We start from the raw sequence: 13,742 nt of genomic DNA, 5'->3' as shown, positions 1-13,742 counted from the left end.
GCCCGTAGTTATTACATCTATAACATCCTGAAACACGATGTAGGCGTTAATTAATAGTAAACTTTTAAATGTTCCTATCACCTATGTACTTACGGCGTTTGGGGGGTGCCTTTCGCGGCGGTGGATGGCGATGGCGTGCGGCGACGGCGGTCTCGGCCGGCGGGTGGCGTGCGACGACGGCGGTCTCAGCCGGCGGTGCAGGGGCGGTGCTCAGGTATATGGTTTGCACCGCCGCATTAAAGTTTATCTTTATATTATTCATTCTAAAAAGAAAAAAGATGCAACATTTACAGTATGTCAGCGCAATATATTTGTTTTTTCTCCCCGACCTGTGCAACGTAGACACAGTATAGGTATTTAACAACTTTGCCGGAAAGCGTGGACAGGTGCTTACAAATAATCTAAGTTTAAACATTAAATATTTTAATTTTCTGACGGAAAGCATGTGTTACATTATACTGATTGATAAATACCTGCGATCTGCGGTGAACGTTTTAAAAAAAAACAAATTAAATTAATAATACAAAATATACTCACGTGTTGTCCGTCGGACGGCAGTCGGATGTTTAAGAACGGTTTGTGGGACGAAGGCGCATCAAAGTCGAATAGCTTACCCTTATTACTACGGCGAACGTCATTCGAGGTGACTGACCTGCTAGACACCCATAAAAAGACGGCGGCTATATGATTTTCATGGACCCCCGAAATGTTTTACAATTTTTTTCACGTTTCACGTTTTGAACGTTGCATACCTGTTGCCGAGACATATAAGTCCAACGTCGAGGTAGGTGACTGACCCGCTAGACCCCAAATAAATCGAGGTTACTTGATTTGGCGTTTTTGAAGGTAGTAAAAAACTTACAGCTCTCCGGTTAACTAATCCACTATCCTTATCACAAATCCACCATTCTTATCATTAATCCAACATCCTTATCAGCAATCCATAATCCTTATCACTTATCCACTTTTCTTATCAATACCCACCGTTCTTATCATAACACTCATAACCGACATCGGTTGACGACCAGACCGCACAAGACCACTGTGGCATCCGACATCGACAACACTCCTCACCAACCACGGGGGGTTTGGGGGTCTCCCCCAGCGACGCTCGGAGAGCTAGTCTTGTAGTATAAAACGAAGACCCGTGTGTCGATTTTTCGTACTGACTTGGTGAATTGTGGAGGGAAAACGGGTCTCACGGCGTTATCACTCCTTCTTATCACTTTTCGCGATTTTTTTCAAAATTTTTGCAAATTTTCGAGTTTTACCCCCCCGGGGGTCCCCGGGCGGCCCCGTTCGGACCTTATTCGCGTTCCCCGCTAAATTTACGTACCGCGCGCGGCCGTACTATTTTCCCAGCGGGCCCTCCGCCGCCGAGAAGACGCGCTTTACGTCCGCCGCCGTCGCCCGCGTTTTTTGCCTTTGTCTTCAAGAATTCAAGTTTTAGCCCTTTTCGAGGCGTCCGCCTTTATCGTTCGCACCCTATTCGCGTTCCCCGCTAAATTTATAGGCCGCGCGCCACCATACTTTCTCCGGTACGAGTCCCGGGGCCGAGTGCCGATATCGCCGCCGTCGAGTAGGTATTACTATATACCAGTGTTTGGAAAGAACGTCGTTCATGAACGCACGTTCACGCGTTCACGTTCATATATAGTGAACGATACGTGAACGTCACTCGTTTTTTGCAAATAGAACGTGAACGTGAACGACGTTTATATTTTTAATGAATTTGATGAATTTTTAAGACGTTCAATTTATTTACCATTTAATAAATATTATATGTTTAAAATATATTAATTAATTATATTATAATAATAATATTTTCATTTTTCCCATTATAATTCCTATAATATTCGTTTGATTGCAAAATATATAAATTAAATACGGGCAATTCCAGTGTCCCCGGGTAGACATACATAATATTATGATTTCCACGAATTCGTAATAAACCCATAGATATTAAACATATGGATACGGCATCTAGTGGTTAATAATAGTATGAATTATGTTAGCTTACAGATTTTTGTGTTATGCCGTATCCATAATATTATGTTTAATATCTATGAATAAACCTAATCCGTTTATCGTAATAAAAATGAATATGTAAAGTGTGCATCATGGACTAAAATATATATCTATTATGAACGGGGTATCGTGTATAAACATGGGCTTTATCGTTTATCATCTGCATCGTCGAATTTAAATTTAATTACTGGAAATCACAAAACGACGGTGACGCTCAGTCGCGCAGAACACGCACGGAATTTATTTATAGATGTGATTGTTGTGAAATGTGTACAGTGTAGTAGTGTACCGTACCTACTACACAGTAACTGTGGTCAGTGACTTATCAGTTATCATACATTTGAAATTGTTCAGTTTTCACTGTTTCAGTATCTTTAATTAATTAGTTTTTAATTGTCGTGCGTCGTTTTCTATACCGTGAGTCCGTGACCGTCTACTGTCTAGTTAGTGAGTACCTATTTAATATTTATAATGAATTCAAACAAAAAACGTTTAAATATTGACGCAAATGAAACTAGTTCAAAAAACAATACGTGTATCCCATGGTATGGGTTTGATAAATATTTCAAATATGTTGAAGAAAGTGATGAAAATATTAAAGTATTATGCTTATTATGTTTGCCATCCAGAAAAACTAAAAGCACTTCCAAAAAATCATCCACGAATTTAAAACGACATATGAAGGTATGTATTATATTAATTATTATTAATGTTTAATAGGTATGTTTTATTTATCATAAGTCATAACTAACTGATTTACTTCCAGTTTTAATAATATATTTTTTGATTTCCATCCACTATCATAATATGGTGTTATTCAAAGTAAAGTGGGACGTGGGTATATTAGTATATTAATTGTACTATGCTAAATGCTAATCACTAATGTATTTTAATATTATAAAGTACCTATATTAAATATTAATATATAGATAACATATTTTCCCTTTTTTCTGAAAAAATTAGTAGGAAGTGTTATAAAAAAAAAAAGTTAATATTCTGTTAATTTATTTTTTAGTTTTTAAATACCTTATTTAAATTTCTGATTTTCGAGGACTATCATAGGTAGATAACAATTAGTATGTACACTAATTTCCAAAACTGTAGAAAGTTAACTACCTAGGTACCTACTTTATTTGTGTAATTTAATTATTTACTCTTTCAGGTAAAAAATAAATATTTTAGGTACCTACATATAAAATACCTACTTATTTCTTTTCTTTTTTTTTTTCAGAAAGTTCATACATATAAGTATGCAGAGTTCTTTGCTTATACAGATGTAGAAAAAAAACCGAATTGTGTACAAAATGATGAGGATACAGTTACAAAAAATCTACTGATAAATGATAAATCGAGCAATCCCATACAGACTACATTAAACAGAATAGGTACTGGAAATGAAATAATTACACAAAAACAACTGGACTCAGCAATAATTAAATTTGTAGTTCAAGATACACAGCCAATTAATATTGTTGACAAGCCAGTATTTTTGAATTTAATTAGATTGCGACTTCCAAAAACATTAACTGTTATGTGTTCAAAAACATTAAAAACTCGATTAAACTCTGCAGCTAATGCAATGGTAGATAATATTACTAAAACACTGTCAAATATTGAATATATATCAGAAACTGCAGACTGTTGGACCCAAGGTAAAAAATCTTACCTTGGCATAACAGCCCATTGGATTAATATAACAACGTTAGTTAGAGAAGGAGCATCATTAGCTTGCACAGTGATAAAAGGTCGACATACTTTTGATGTAATAGCACAAGAAATATATAATATAAACAAAAAGTACAAAATTCAAAATAAAGTAACCAGTACTACAACTGATAATGGTAGCAATTTTGTAAAAGCATTTAGGGTTTTTGGAATTGATAAAAATTATGAGGAAAACTTATTCGATGAAGATCAGAATAGAGATGAAGAATTAGAGCTAATTGATTTAAATGGTATATTTGAAAATGCTGAAATTGATACAGAAATTGAATATGTAAATGAAGTTAGTTTGTCCGCTCACAGACGATGTGTGAACTGATGATTTGAACTTGGTCGCAACTAATGATGTTGAAAAATGGTTTAATGAAAATGAAAGAAAGGCTGATGTTCTTCAACTCAAAAAGCTCTACAGAAAACTCTTTGCAAAGCTAACAAAACTTTGGTCAAAACAAAATCAGTCGACGATTGTGGCAGAAAACATTCATGAAGTACTTAATGTGTATTTGAGAGTACCTAATAAAACAAGATGGAATTCTACATATGATGCATTAATTCAATTAAAAGGGATTATAAATGGACCTGGTGGCTCAGAAAAATTGAACCAAGTCATGGATTTTAATACATTACCGAGAATATTAAACGAAGAAGCTGTATTCATAAATGAATTTTGTGATATATTTGGACCAATCGCAGAGTCCTTAGATTTCTTACAAGGTGAAAAAGCCATGTATATGGGATATCTGCTACCGACTTTACATGCTTTGGAGAAAAAAATTAAAAATAGACAATGTAAGCCTATGACACATTGTACACTTCTATTAGAAGCTGTTTTAAGATCATTAAAAAAAAGGTTTGTAAAATTAAATTAGAAAATTAAATAAATTATTATTTAATATATTAATCTTAATTAATATTACTATTTAATAATTACTATGTTACTGGTGTTATAGATTTGATCACATATGGATGGAAAAAGAATTAGTAATTGCTGCATGTCTTATTCCAAGATTTAAACTAAATTGGCTAGAACGTGACGAAAAATTGAATGCTGAATTATTTTTAAAAACTGAGTTTTTATGTTCTGAAAATCAAGTATCTGATGGTAATTCAGTTAGTGATTCTGATTCTGATTCAAATAAAGATTTTTTTTGTTTACCAACAAAAAGCTATTCCAATAAAAATAATACAATAACCTCAGATCAAGAACTTTTAAATTTCTTAAATAACAAAAATATTGATTTAAAAAGTTTATTTGCATTTCCTAAAGTACTATTAAAATTTGTTCAGTTTAATACAGGTTTACCCTCTAGTGCACCAGTAGAAAGGTTATTTAGTACTGGAGGGAATGTAATGACATCAAAACGTCATAGACTGGGTGATGATATGTTTGAAAACTTAATTTTATTAAAACAAAATAAGATGTTTTGAAGTTCAATAAAATTTACAAATAGTTTTCTTTTTTATTTAGATAAATAGATATTTACCTACAGTTTTTTAAAATTTTTATTTATGTTATAATACCTAACAAGGATACAAGTTGTTTTTTTTTATTCCATAAAGTTTTAAAAATGAATCGAATTAAAATATGAATTATTTATTTATCATGTACCTATTGTACCTATTTACTGTTTTTGTTTCAATATTTGAATTGTCTGAGTTGAATATATTAGGAATTACAATTATAATTTTCAATTCGACCTAAATTTAAGTCTTCAATCGAAAAGATTTTTTCAACTCTTAAATAAACTATGGAGGTAGCTGATTTTTCTAAGGCGACCTTGTCCAATCTCTTGGTTGTGTGTATAGTGCCCTAGTATTTGCTTAATTTGATCACTATGAAATTCTTATTAAAATGTAACTCAAATAACGTGTCAAACTTTATGAATTGCTGGGGAAGGTGGGGCAGAACGGGGGTCATAAGGTATCAAAAGCTATAATTCACTCAAAAATTGTGTTTTTGATTTGAAACTTGAACTGTGTTATCTTTAGGAAATGGTTATTAATATGTTAGCATGTTTTAAACATTCATTTAAGTCTCATAGTGTTAAAGGTCAAAATAGGTGTAAGTATAATTTTTCCCGTTTTGCCCCATACCTGGGGTTAAATGGGGACGTCCCTCAAATATTATTTATTTCACAAATATTATTTCATTTTACATAAATACAATTACATTAATCAACTTAAACCTTTTATCATTTAAACAACTTGTATAACTTGCATATACATAATGTAATATACTAATATATTATATTATATTTATGGGAATATATTTTAATATACTAATTGTACAATAACAAAAAATAATAATTGCTTGTAAATTTTAACTTTTACATTTATTAAATAGGTACATTTTAATTAAATACTTATTATAGATGTAATGCCTACACTAGTTGGTAAACTTAAAAATTAAAAAAGAACTAATGTTGTAAGGTACCCCATTATGCCCCAATGATTACACTTAACTTCAGCCGTTGTTAGTAAACACAACAATTATTTTTTTTAATAATTAATATTATTAAAATAATCTTAAGAACATTTAAACAATTATTTTTTTTAATAATTAATATTATTAAGATAATCTTAAAAATATTTGCTATAGAAACAGCAAAAACAAATTTAAGATAGGTACAAAATACAAATGTACAATAAGTAAACCATAAAAATATTTTGAAATAAAATAACAGTTTATTATATCAATCTATTGATAAGAGACATGTGTAATGATTTAAATTTATAACTGATAAGATAATTGATATGTGAACATGAAATTTTTATTATATGATATTGTTGGCCCTAGAAATTTATATATTAAGTTTTTAAATCAGTATGATCATTATAAGACATAAATATTGAAATGTCCCCGTTTTGCCACATGGCCCCCCGTTCTGCCCCACTTTCCCCTATATGCTCTAAATTGTATTTTTATTTATTGTTTGAGTCGTATATGTTTATGGGATTTTAATTTTTATATTCACGGCAGGCTAACGATTCATAAAAAAAAAATTAAATGAACGCGACCCAACGAACGCGTTCGTTTTTTAAAAGAACGTGAACGTGAAGGCGTTCGTTTGAAAAAAACACGAACGTGAACGTAAACGAGCTCCTTTTTGAAGGACTGAACGTGAACGTGAACGAGTTCATTTTTTTCGTGAACGTTCCGAACACTGAAAGTAAACACGTTTAAGTTAATATCTATGACAGTATGACCACAATTAAAATAATTGGTAGCACTATTTCAATTTTCAATTCTCACCACGGCTACGTCGTCCTCTCCTACAACTTACTACGATCCATTGATATCACTGACGTACAATATGTCATAACTGATAAGGTTTGTTATCAAAATTATTTAGTTGGTTAACAAAATTTATTATACTTACAATATATTATTATATTCCCAAATTAATTAAAAAATGTTCCATTTTATAAATAAAGGGGGGGGGGGGGGTCTGGACCCGGGGACCCCCCCTTTGGTTGCGCCACTGGTTCCAATAACAAATTTGTTGGATGATGAACAAATAGCTGTTTTGCTCAATGAAGATATTGAATGTATTGATAAAGAATATGAAGAAACAGAACATGTATTAAATAGAATTGAGTTAGCAAACCTTGGCGATTGTTCTATTTTTAATGGTAAATTAACTAAATTATATTTTTACAAATGTAAACTAAGAAACTGATATAAATACAATTTAATAGTAACTTACCTACTTAACATAATATGAATAATTCAAGTGTTGAAACCAAAACTTTGTTTATTTTTGTTATAGGTATTCGCTGTGTGGCTCACACTTTACAATTAGTTTTTATTGATACCTTGAAGCACAACAGTATAGATAAATTATTAAACAAAGTTCGCTTACTAGTTAGAAAGCTGCGAAACCAAACTTATATTTATTTGATCAAAAAGGATAAATTAAAATTGCCAATTTTGGATTGCTTAACACGTTGGCACTCTACATTTGACATGCTAGAGAGATTACAACATCTAAAAGCATTTATCCAAAATATGGCACCAAATGACTCCAAACTGAGAAGAGTTGAGTTGAGTCATTTTGAGTGGCAACAAGTAGACATATTATTTAAAACTCTTTTACCTGCAAAAATGTGTACTAAAAAATTACAATATGAGCAATTGACTCTTACTGATTTTTATGGGGCTTGGATTGCTTGTAGAATCGAAACAGAATCCTTGAACAATGTATTTTCTAATAAGTTAGTACAGTGTTTGAGATCTAGGGAACAAAATATTATGAACAACCAAGTTCTTCTAGCTGCTATTTTCTTAGACCCCAGATTTAACATAACACTGACAGAAGATCAATGTAATATTGCTATTACACATTTAATAAATATATGGTTTCATAGAAAAGAACTTGAAACGAGTCAAGTTGATTCTAACAATGCAAATATAGAAATTGAAAATAATATTGATGAAAGTTTGACTAATAATTATGATACAGATATACTTGAAGATTTTCTGAAACAGAAGGAAAGTGATAACCAGTGCAGTTCAATTTCAAGTTTAACTTCAAGCCAACCAAATACCCAAAATTCAATTTCAACAAAAATGGAAACTTTATTAAAAACATATTAATTAAATGAAAAGAGATTAAACCACAAAACAAATATATTAGAGTTTATTTAGTTGGAAGACAATGAAGAAAAAATATCCGGAAATTTATCAGCTGTCACAAATTGTGTTTTCTGTTCCCGCAACTCAAGTTAGCGTCGAGCGCCTTTTTTCATGCTTAAAATTTATATTATCACCTTATAGATGCAACATAACACCTATACACCTGGAAGACCAATTATTAGTTAGAACAAATAGATTATTTGAAAAAAATTATAAAAAAAAAAATTTTCAAGAGTAAATTATTAGTTTACTAATATAATAATATATTTTAGATAATATATCTATATTATGACTGATATTATAATGTAATAAACTAATAACTAATAATATTATTTTAAGCATTTTTTATAATATTATTTATTCATTTTGTACCTATCCCTCCCCTTAATTATAATTGATAATATACTATAATAAAGTAATTTATTTATAATAAGGTTGATTATCTTACCAGTATATTATAATTATAATATTTATGTTTTGTATGTTTGTCTATTACTTTATAGTTTAAAATTTAAATATTATTTACTATTAACTAACAAAATAGGTACGTACCTAGTGGATATCTAGTTGTTTTTTAAATATATTATTATTATATTTTTTTAATATATTATTATTATCTAGGTTTTGCTAGTCATCTACAATATTGGTACCTTATACATATTGTATGCTAATAATGTTATTTTGAATTCTTACAATGTTTAGAATTTAGTGGTATAATGAAACTTCCATTAACAGCCAGTAAATTATTGAATTAAATAGTATATTTTTTAGTTTTAATGTTAATATTATATTGTAATGATATTTTATTACCTAAATTCTTAAATAGGTACACTTAATTACAAATACCTATCAATAAATTTAAGTTCTTAATATGTTCATTTTGTATACAGTACTTGATTAATAAAAATAAAATAAAAAGCAAAAGTAAAATAATTATGGTTAAAACCGGTATTAACCAAAACCGAAACCGAAACCGAAATTTGATATTTTTGGAAACCCGAACCAAAACCGAAACCGAAATTTTAGATTTTTGAGAACCGAAACCGATAAAATCATAAAGGTTCCAGTCCCTGGTCGTTTCATTATGACTGATGCTAAGGTCAATAATGGCCACCTCTCAGACGAAGCTCAGAATAGCCTGACTAAACTTTTAATTAATTACTTGTTTCAAGATAAGAGCAGGTAATAAATCAAATCAGTGTAGGTACCTAGTTTCAAAAATTTAGTGTAGATCAATGTTAGGTTTTTTTTACAGAGTTTAATTTAATTTATTATTTATTATTTATTTAGCTGTATTTTTATTTTAACACCAATACTTGATGTAAGTAATATTTATATAGATACATTCAAAAATATAATGTGTTTTTCATTGCCTAGGTTTAAAATAACAGAAATCTACCAATTGAGAATTGATTTTAATATAATTAGTAATTACTGAGTAGTAGAGTAATAGCCAATTAAATATTATGTAATTAATGTGTAGTATTATTTATTTGGTAATATTTTGATAATTTTCAGGGGTACTGACTTTTACTTTCGGAAAATCGCATCTTTAATCATTGAAATATTTCCTAAAGAACAAGAGGTTGGTTATCAAATTAATTTCAGCATATTTATGAAAAATAAAACTATTATACTATGCATCTTATATAGAAACTATATTTCATACCATCGAGTAGTGGAAATAATTCTCATGCCAAAGGGAAATTAGTTGAAAGGTGGAAGAATGTCTCGCGTCGTTTGAGAAGTATAGGTGCTATTGAAGGTGAAAGAAAAGCTAAATGTGCTAATGATATATCACCTGCAGTTATAACATTTTCTGGTAATACAATTATAAAATATGTCTAATTTGTAGACATTTTTATTTATTAATAACATTGATTATAATAGATGAAATTGAAGCTGCTAAAGTCTGGTTGAGTAAGTCAGGTTCATCTTCTGACTTTGAAGAAGTTATTAAACACTGGAAACTTACTTACGATATAAGGAAAACAGAAATCCATGGTTCTGACATTTCAAAACATCATTTGTCTGGAATTTTTAAATCCTGGCCTATTTTATGTGGCCCAAAAGGATATGTTCTGGTAATTTTTCAAATAAATATAATAAATCATGGCACAAAATTAGTTAGTAACTTTATTCAAGATTTATGTTTTTATGGTATTTGAAGATTTTAATTTGGAGTACCCCATCATTAAGAATCTTTTACACGACTGGCCAACATTTATAAAAAAGTGGACTTATTTTTCAAATAATTTACTGAGTCTACGTAGAAATTCAGTGAAGGATAACTACGGTAAAGACATATTGAAACAACTCGATGCTGTACAACTCAGCGGAAGTGAGTATAAATATAAATCCATCAATTAAAATAATATTTTTACATAACATGTACTTGACTGTTTCAATTTAAACTATTTATTACTCTTATATAAGATACCAGGACGTGCAATATTCTCAAACTTCTCCTAATTCCATATCTTGTGCCCACTAAAACACAAATCAAAAATAACAAAAAATCATGGAAACCGTCACTTGTTGAGTTAGCTGTAGCTTTTGTTGTTCATGTTACTGTAAGTTATATTTATTAATTACATTTTAATTGAACAAATTCATTATATATTGTAAGTGTGTGTAAAAAAGACAACATAGTATTTATAATATAAATATAAATCTGAATCCAGATATAATACCAGGAATAAAATTATACCAATTTAAATACCTTCAAAAACATTAAAATCACAGTTGGACAACAGAGTCCAGTTAATAAAGGCACACCATTATATAAAAAACTAATAATTAATTTAGATAGTTTTAATTCATTTAAGTTGTTTAAAAGTTTTGTTTGTAAATTAAACCTCAGTCATATATCTATCTAATATAATTCTAGTCTGTCTTCATTCTGTACTATAGATCCTACTTTGTTATTAATATAAATTGTAATTAGAATTTAGATCTCACCCTCTTCGGCACAAGATTTTATCTTTTGAAGGTGTATACAAATACTTTTTCATTTTATATTGTCTTTTTAGTACTAAGTATTTAAAAATAATAAAAATAATAATTATAATAAAAATTACAAATCTCTAATCATCATAAGTTTGTTTAAACTAGTTTGAAATTTTTCATTCAAATTGTAACAATAGAATTTTTGAACCTTAGGTCATAATATTTCTTTTGATTTTCAGAATTTGACAGGACTTGAAGCTGAATTAGATAAGAGAATTCAAAAATATATACAGTATGGCACAACTATTCAGCCTTTTATAGTATTGGTTGGCAAAGATATATTTTCCATTAAATACTGTTATATCAGAGTCGATGATCAATTTTGGACATTTGGCTGTCCACTGGAAGCCGTAGATGCTTGTTTCAAAACATATATAGCATTACACTGCTGCTATCCAAAATAATGCTATGAGTCGTGGATCATTCTACAACTACAGCTGTACAATTTAGAAACAATTTATGATCGTCAATCTTCAGTTATTGTCTCTTTAAATAGTAAAATGAATACCATGAACGAAACTGTTAGTATTTAAATTTGGTATGTTCAATTTTTAATATTATTTATGAAATACTATTTTATTCAATTTATTAAACTTGTCAAAGGTAATTACAATTTGTAACAAAATGTACAACTGCTTTTTATGCTTTAAAGGCATAACTATATTTCTAAACTTATATGGCACATGGAAATTTACCATAACTTGGGAACTCGGTCGTTTTATATGTGCAAACAGCAATCATGTTGTAGAGACTTTCGAGGTTTAAAAAGCTTTAGGCAACATTTAAACAGAAGTCATCCATTAGTAAAATCAAATTCTGATAATGCATTACACAATAATTTAGGTAGTGAAGCTATTGGTAATAACTATAATGATACTGAACCTTCTTCATTTACATCTACTCTTTTTAATTTGTCAGAAACTATTACTACCTCTGATCACCATATTGACACATATGAAGTTCTAGAAGATATTCATATTGTTGATGAACTTATAAGGACTAAAAACACTGATGACTTATTTTTGTTGCCTTTAACACAAATATAATATACAAATATTATTAAGAAGTGTGCCTTAAATTTTATTAGTAAACTTATGATGAAACCGTCTGTAACAAGTATGCTTTTGCAAGAAATAATAGACGGGGTCATAGAATTATTTTCTAGTGATATAGTACTTGAATTGAAGTCAAAGATTATGCCACTTTTAAACTTAAGTAGTTTCTCAACAAAATTTGAAATTGAAGAAATGTTTAATGCTCTTCAACATCCGTTTTTAGATCTTACAACTGAGCACCTTCGCATGAAATACTTAGTTTCAAATGATCTTTTCATCATACCAAAAACTATAGTTGTAGGTTACACAAAAGAAAAAAAACTGTTCTTGGGGAAGATAGACTTTTAATGGTACCAGTACAAGGACATTTTCTTTCGTTAAAAAGAAATCTGAAAGCTTTCTTTGAACTTCCTGATATTTATAAAACTGCAACTAAATTTATGAATGAATCCTTGTCCAATAATGAAACCATGATTTCATTTTGGATGGTTCCACTTAGAAAAAAATGAAACGTAATTTTTCAGACAAAATTGTATTCCCTATTTACTTATACTATGATGATGTTGTTCAATTAGGTAACCCATTGGGTTCACATTCTGGAATACATAAAATGGGATGTATTTATTTTTCAGTAGTAGCATTTCCTCCCGAATATTTGTCTGCCTTGGAAAAAATTTTTGTTGCATTTTTATTTCACTCTACTGATCGAGGATTTAATAAAGTGACAAATGAAATAATGTTTTCATCCCTAATCAATGAGTTGAAAGATCTTCAAACCAATGGCATTACAATACAAGTTGACTCGGTCGAAATTACAATATTCTTTGCTCTTGGTTTGGTATTAGGAGACAATTTAGGTCTAAATTCAATTCTGGGTTTTGTTGAAAGTTTTAATGCTAATTACTGTTGCCGAATTTGTCGTTGTTCTAAACATGATCTTCATAAAATGGTACGCGAAGTTGACACTTTAATACGGAATGAAAATAATTATGAAACCGATATTATTTAAAACTGTGTGTCTAATTCTGGATTAAATGAAAGATGTATATTTAACAAAGTGCCCAATTTTCATGTTGTACAAAATATGGTTTGTGATTTTATGCACGATATTCCTGAAGGAGTGGCACGTTATGACATGGCACTAGTAATTAAAAATCTTATTGATAAAAAATATTTTACTTTGAACCAACTAAATTCTAGAATAACTCTTTTTGACTACGGTGTTACTGAACGCAAAAACTGTCCTCCAAAAATAAATCAGAACAACTTAAATAATGGGGTAGTTATTATGT

The 13,742-nt window shown here is 29.7% G+C and overlaps 1 protein-coding gene and 1 pseudogene across 1 annotated transcript in view; one reads left to right on the top strand and one right to left on the bottom strand.

Moving 5' to 3' along the window:
* Nucleotides 1-13,742, bottom strand: part of LOC132935139 (uncharacterized) — a 494,638-nt gene that overhangs the window by 440,916 nt on the left and 39,980 nt on the right. The gene's annotated exons all lie outside the window — the stretch shown is intronic.
* On the top strand, nt 8,409-11,928 carry LOC132932984 (uncharacterized; annotated as a pseudogene).

Source organism: Metopolophium dirhodum, chromosome 1 (genome assembly GCF_019925205.1).
Source record: "Metopolophium dirhodum isolate CAU chromosome 1, ASM1992520v1, whole genome shotgun sequence".
Lineage (NCBI taxonomy): Eukaryota > Metazoa > Arthropoda > Insecta > Hemiptera > Aphididae > Metopolophium > Metopolophium dirhodum.
The sequence above is the reverse complement of the archived record's forward strand: the minus strand, read 5'-3'. Positions and strand labels throughout refer to the sequence as shown.